At 43.5% G+C, this 5,764-nt stretch overlaps 1 pseudogene; it reads right to left on the minus strand.

Annotated features, from left to right (window-relative positions):
- Nucleotides 1-656: 656 nt before the first annotated feature.
- Nucleotides 657-1,522, minus strand: LOC118975624 (40S ribosomal protein SA-like; annotated as a pseudogene).
- Nucleotides 1,523-5,764: the final 4,242 nt, after the last annotated feature.

Here is a 5,764-nt window from a genome sequence, read left to right on the forward strand (position 1 = left end):
GTACCCATTTGAGTTCATGTGGATAATAATTTCTACTGGCATGCATGTGTGTTTCAATATCACTCCTTAAAGGAACAATGAATACAAATAGTGTTGCCCAAACACTAGCCATTAGTTTTGTGTAACTATTTACATTAATTAAATTAATTAAAATGGAAAATTTAGCTCCTCAGTTCATCAGCCACTTTCCAAGTGCCCAATAGCATTACAGAACTTCCCCATCAGTGCAGAAAAGTTCTATTGGCCAGCACTGCTCCAACGCCTCCCTTGACCCATGCTTCATTTGTCTGCTGTTCTTCACTATAAAACTCTTTGAAAGAGTTAGCTCTACTTATTATCTCTACTTTCCTACTTCCCCTTCTCTCCTCAGTCCACTCCCTTCAGGGTTTTCACATCAGCCACTTCACTGAACTCTCTTTCCGAAGTCATTAATGATCCACATTCCGTCAAAGCCAGTGGCCTGTGTCCTTACCTTGCCCATCTTCTCAGCTGCAGTGGATACTATTGGTCATACTCTTCCTTTTTATCATTTATTTATTTATTTGTTTATTTAGAAACTGTTTATTTTCCATTAATCTTCTTTCCATTTTGTTTGAGTTTCTGGAAGAACAGCTTGAGACCCCTCAGTGGTTGGTTGTTGCTCACTGCAGCTGTTCCTACCATTCAGCGGCCTGCACAGAGGGGGCTGCAGACCAGTCTCCAGTGAAGCTGAGGATCCCAGGCTTCAGGAGGAAACTGCTGAACAGGGACAGAGGGAACCTCTGCCTTCAGACCAGTCAGTGACCTCAGGCGGAGCAGCAGTGAACTTGGAAGCTGGAGCAGTCCATTGACCTTGAAATCCCTCCTTGGTCACACCACAGCCTCTTCAGCAGAGGCCTGCTCTTCCTTCCCAACCTCTTCAGGATCTCTGTAGAAGCAGAGATCAGGCATGACCTCCCATGACTGCTCATGGCAGATGGTGCCACACATGGTCAGAAGTTCCCTGGCCAGTGTCCACCATATCAGACACATTCAATGAGCCCCCCTGTTGTTGCAAGGGATGCCAATGTCCACACAGGGCAGAGGAGAGTCTGTGTTACACAGAGCGATGGTAGGCAGGCTAACTTTAGCCAGCTCCATGAGAGGCTGGTGGTTAGCCCTGGGATTGGTAATCACCAGATGTCTTGGCCCCCCGGAAGACTGCCTGGATCTGGTTAGTGAAGGTTCCAGTAGTGACCTGGCCAGCAACAGGAGTGGCTGCAGGGGCAGCAGCAAACCTCAGCATAGTTCGCTGGCCAGTATCCCTGGATGATATGACACTGGCAGTGGATGGGTTTTCAATAGCAGCAATGGCACAGGCTGCCAGCAGAAGCATGTCCCAGGTTCTCTTCAGATTTATGATGTAGATGCCATCACTTTTCCTTCTATAGAAGTAATCCTTCCTTTGGAAGTTGAGGCTGGTGCCGCGTGCGTGGGTTCCTGCTGCGAGGACTTTGAAGACATCCTCTTCTTCCACTGGCAGGACATCAAGGGCTCTGGTCATTGTGAAAGTCTCCCTTTAAATCATGTGGGGACAGAAAACAATGCTGCGTGGGCCCCTCTCTGGGTGGCACAGCATTGGTTAAAAAGGATACTCGTCCTCTTTAAACAATTTCTCCTCTTTCTGGAAAACCACACTGTCTTGCTTCTCCTCCTACCCAAATGGGGCACCTGGCAGTCTCCTTTACTCCCTTTTCCTCCCGAACAGAAACTCATTGCAGACTCCCCGGGGCTCGGCTCTCGGACTCCCTGTCTTCGGTATCTACTTTCTCCCCACAGGTGATCTCAACTGCCAAAAGCAGAAACCACAGCACATACTTCCTGGGCTTAAAGCCTTCCAGTGGCTTTCTGTTGCAAGCAGAATAAAATCCAAGGTCCCCACTATGGCCTTCAAAGCCCTACATGACAGATCCTCTGCCCACCTCTCCCCCGTGCCACCTGGGCTGATTTTCTCTGTCCCTTAGCCGGGCCATTTGCTCCTGCCTTGTTGGATTAGACTGCTTTCTTTCACATCTTTCATTGGCCGTTACAGGAGACCGTTCCACGTGGCGTGGGCCCACACAGGACCCATGCCCACGGATAGATTCTCCCGTGGAGAATCAGGCCTACATTGTATTTAGGCCTCTTCGAGACTTGCTTTTTGCTAAAACTCCCTCACCCTGAATTGGGACAGCAAATGTTTACTGCGTATCTTTAAAGTAACTTCCTAAAACCTATGCTAAACCTTCCAAGGATGACTGTAACCAGTTCACCACTTTTCCCTTTGCATTTGCAAATATCCTTCTTCTGTGATGTGATTAGTGGCAGCATCTCCTTTGTTTTCTGTAAAAGGTAACCACCTGAAGTGAACCTGTGCATAGTAAATGTGGACCGTCATGAAATGTGCCCAGAAAAGCAATAAAAGCTTGTCAAGGCAAGGGTCAGGGTGCTCTCCTCTTAAAAGAGTTGCCGAGGTGCTCTGAGGAGTGCCCTGTGTGGTGAAGTAAAGGGAGAGTGGCTGTGCTGTCCCTTTTCCTCCACAGGACCCAGTTGTCCATGTGAATTTGTCTCATATATATATATATATATATGATATATATATATATATATATCATCCACAATGGCACGGACCCCACAAGCTGGGGGTTCACTTCAGGCTGTTCCTTGTCATCATTTGGATCATCTGGGTCTTAACTCAAGGACCACCTCAGAAAAGTCATCCTTGACCACTCCAGATTCAGCAGCTTGCCCTATCACACACTCATATATCTTATCCTATTTATTTTATTCATGTCATTTATTAGTAACTAAACTGTTTAACAGTTTGTTTTCTGGCATCAGCGTATGAACTCCATGGGAGGCAGGGTCTCTCTTTCTCTTGGTCACCACTCAGCTTAGTTAGGGTTTTTTGACTTGAAAGGTTTGCCGACTGACAGTCCGGCCAGGAGTCAGAGTGGAGATATCAGGACTGACTCCCTCGAGAGTCAGTCAAGGGCAGAGAAGGACCCAGTGGCATCAGTGGGGTGTACAGGTGGGAATGGGGAGTATTGTGGAAGAAACTGCCCTTGGTTGCTGGGCATGGCCAGTGTTTTAAACTGATTCCCTTTGTGTGTTGTGACTCTACCAAACCCTTAACAATGTTCCCTCATCCTTTTTGTTGATTTTCTTTCAAAGGTGTTAACCCAACAGCTGTATAACTTTGGGCAAACCGTTGATAGACCTTGGTTTCCCTATTCAATTTGGTTTTTTGGTAGAGAACTCCTAATTGTTCTCTCAGCATTTTATTTCTAATTGCCTGATGTCTCTTTGTAGAACCTCAACCTATGCTCTTTCTGAAAATGAATTAATTTAACAATAATTGATAAAGAGCTTTTGAAAAGTATTTGTACTTTTAGAACTTTATCCTAAAGTAGTCATAAACTTGAACAGAAATTCATTTGCAACTATGTTCATCTTAGAATTGTAAATAATAATTAAAAAGTCAGAAACAACCTTAATAATAAAGAGTAAGAAAGGTTAAGTAAATTCAGGTACTATGTATTTGAGTATTATAATATTGGAATATATTTAAATATTGGAATAAAAATGCCAAGAACCGTTAGAAATGAATGTTTCCTAAAATGTGATAATAAGAAAGAAATTTTACAATTCAGTATTAAGTTTTTTATCATTTCAATTTATAAAATACATATATTCATGCGAAGGAAAGCTGAAGGAAATAGAAATATAACTTAAAATTATCTCTGGGTCATGAGGTTAGTCTATTTTTTAATATTTGTTATTATATTTGAAGTCAATGAATATGTAGGTGTTTTTGCAGCCCATGAATTGCACTTTTAATCAGAAATGAATCTGATTTTGAAGTCAGAGTCTCAGGTTTGTTACAGTGTAGCTCAGCAAATATTTAACGAAGGCTTTTTATGAGGCAGGTGCTGTGCCATGAGCTGGGAATAAAACCAGGACGAGTAAGGCAGAGTCTGCCTGACAGACAGACTGGAAACTGAAACCCTGTGATGGAGGTAATTGCAGGGCACTGAGGGAGTGAGGTGAGGGAGAGGGTGTTTGGGAGGGAAGGGTGAATAGAACACAGAGCTTCAGAAAATGTGTCCTGAAGGTACTGGGTCCTGGGTCTTGTCTCACTCACTTGCTTGCTTGACTTTGGGCCAGTCATGTAGCCTCTCAGCCTCTCAGTTCTCCATCTGTAAAATGAAAACAGCACCACAAGCTCTGTCCACTAAACCAGGATGCGATTTTTGCAGATCATGGCAAGACAAGACAGAAAGGCCTTTGGCACCTGGCAAGCGCCATCAAGGGCGTACAGACTTCATCTAATGTGAGCAGAAGTAGAAACAGTGATTTAATGAGTAACAGAGCAGCAAGGCCTGGGGTCACTTGGATGACAATTCTCTTGTGTATTGGATGAGGTTGCCACTTCCTTTTTCCTGTGACCCTAGCAGCTATTTTGTAGTGTGCTATTGTTCAAAGAAAGTGAAAAAGAGCTGATAAGGGGATGAAATGGGAGAGATTCTTAGCTTTTATAATGCAGTGTCCCCTCCATCCCCTTCCTGAGCTGCCTCTGGGGGTGATCTGAAATCACCAAGTTTTATGAGTCCGAGGATATGGTGCGGCAATTGAGGATCTGCATTATTATTATTTTGAAATTAACACGCTCAGGTACTGTTTGGAAATAGACTGGGGTACTTGTAGGCCTTGCTGTTCGGTTTGCAATGGTTTAAGCTGGATTCTCTCGTGTCAGTGGCATCTCCTGTGGGCTTCAATCTCTAGGTCACCACAAATTTCAGAACAAAAGGGAAAAGCTGAAGCTCCTTCTTCCATGGCCAGATCTCAAATCTCACTTATGAAGGCAAAGTGACTAGAGATGGGATTAGGCATTGCCCTAAAAATAGTTCACTTCTTCTGTTGTTCTTTTGTGACAACGCTGGTTCTTTTCTCCCACAGACTGCTTGGTTCATTCTCTCTCAGTTTCTGTCTCTCTGTGATTTTTCTCTTTTTCTTATCTCCTCTCTTCATTCTCCTTCCTTTCAGTTTTGACAAACATTTACTAAGGATCTATTATGATCTGGCATTGTTTTAGGCACTGTGGATGAAACAAACTGAAAACGCCACCAAAAGTTTTAGATAAATGCCATAGAACTTCTGGAGAGATCTGGCTGCCAGGCAACATGACCCAAGGCTTCCCGATTGCTCAGGAATGGCTTCAAGGAAAAGGATTTTCTCAGCTGAGTTTAATAGTAAAGCGAGAACCTGGATATACAGGGAGAGAGTGGAGAAAAGAGCCCAAACGAGGACGTGAAAGGGGAACTGTAGAATGTGTCCCCAATACAGTACAGGGGGAAGTACCAGATACTGGCCTGCTTTGTTTCTCCAGTCTCTCATAGAGGATGAATAAAACCTTTCTTAGCCATGAGATTTCCATTTCTTAGCACAAAACCTTCCCCTCTTTTGGTTCTGAAGGCATAACTCTGCACACTTGGGATCTTCCAAAACTTTTAACCCACTGGCTGAAAAACGTTGGCATAAAAAGATCACAATAGCAACATTAATACATGCAGTTCAAAAAAGCTCTTTCCTTTTAAGTTATAGAAAACATTCACATTAAAATTAGCAACATCCATGTTTTTGTTTTAAGAGTCTGCTTTCTCCATATGACACTAAATAAAACCATTTTATAACCGCAGTCCAATCTTTAAGAAACTTGATTGTACCCTTCTACAAGCCATCAAGTATCTTGAGGACAAGGACTGGG

Source organism: Sturnira hondurensis, unplaced genomic scaffold, assembly GCF_014824575.4.
Source record: "Sturnira hondurensis isolate 20B ecotype Veracruz unplaced genomic scaffold, ASM1482457v3 Scaffold0000256, whole genome shotgun sequence".
In the NCBI taxonomy this organism is placed as follows: domain Eukaryota; kingdom Metazoa; phylum Chordata; class Mammalia; order Chiroptera; family Phyllostomidae; genus Sturnira; species Sturnira hondurensis.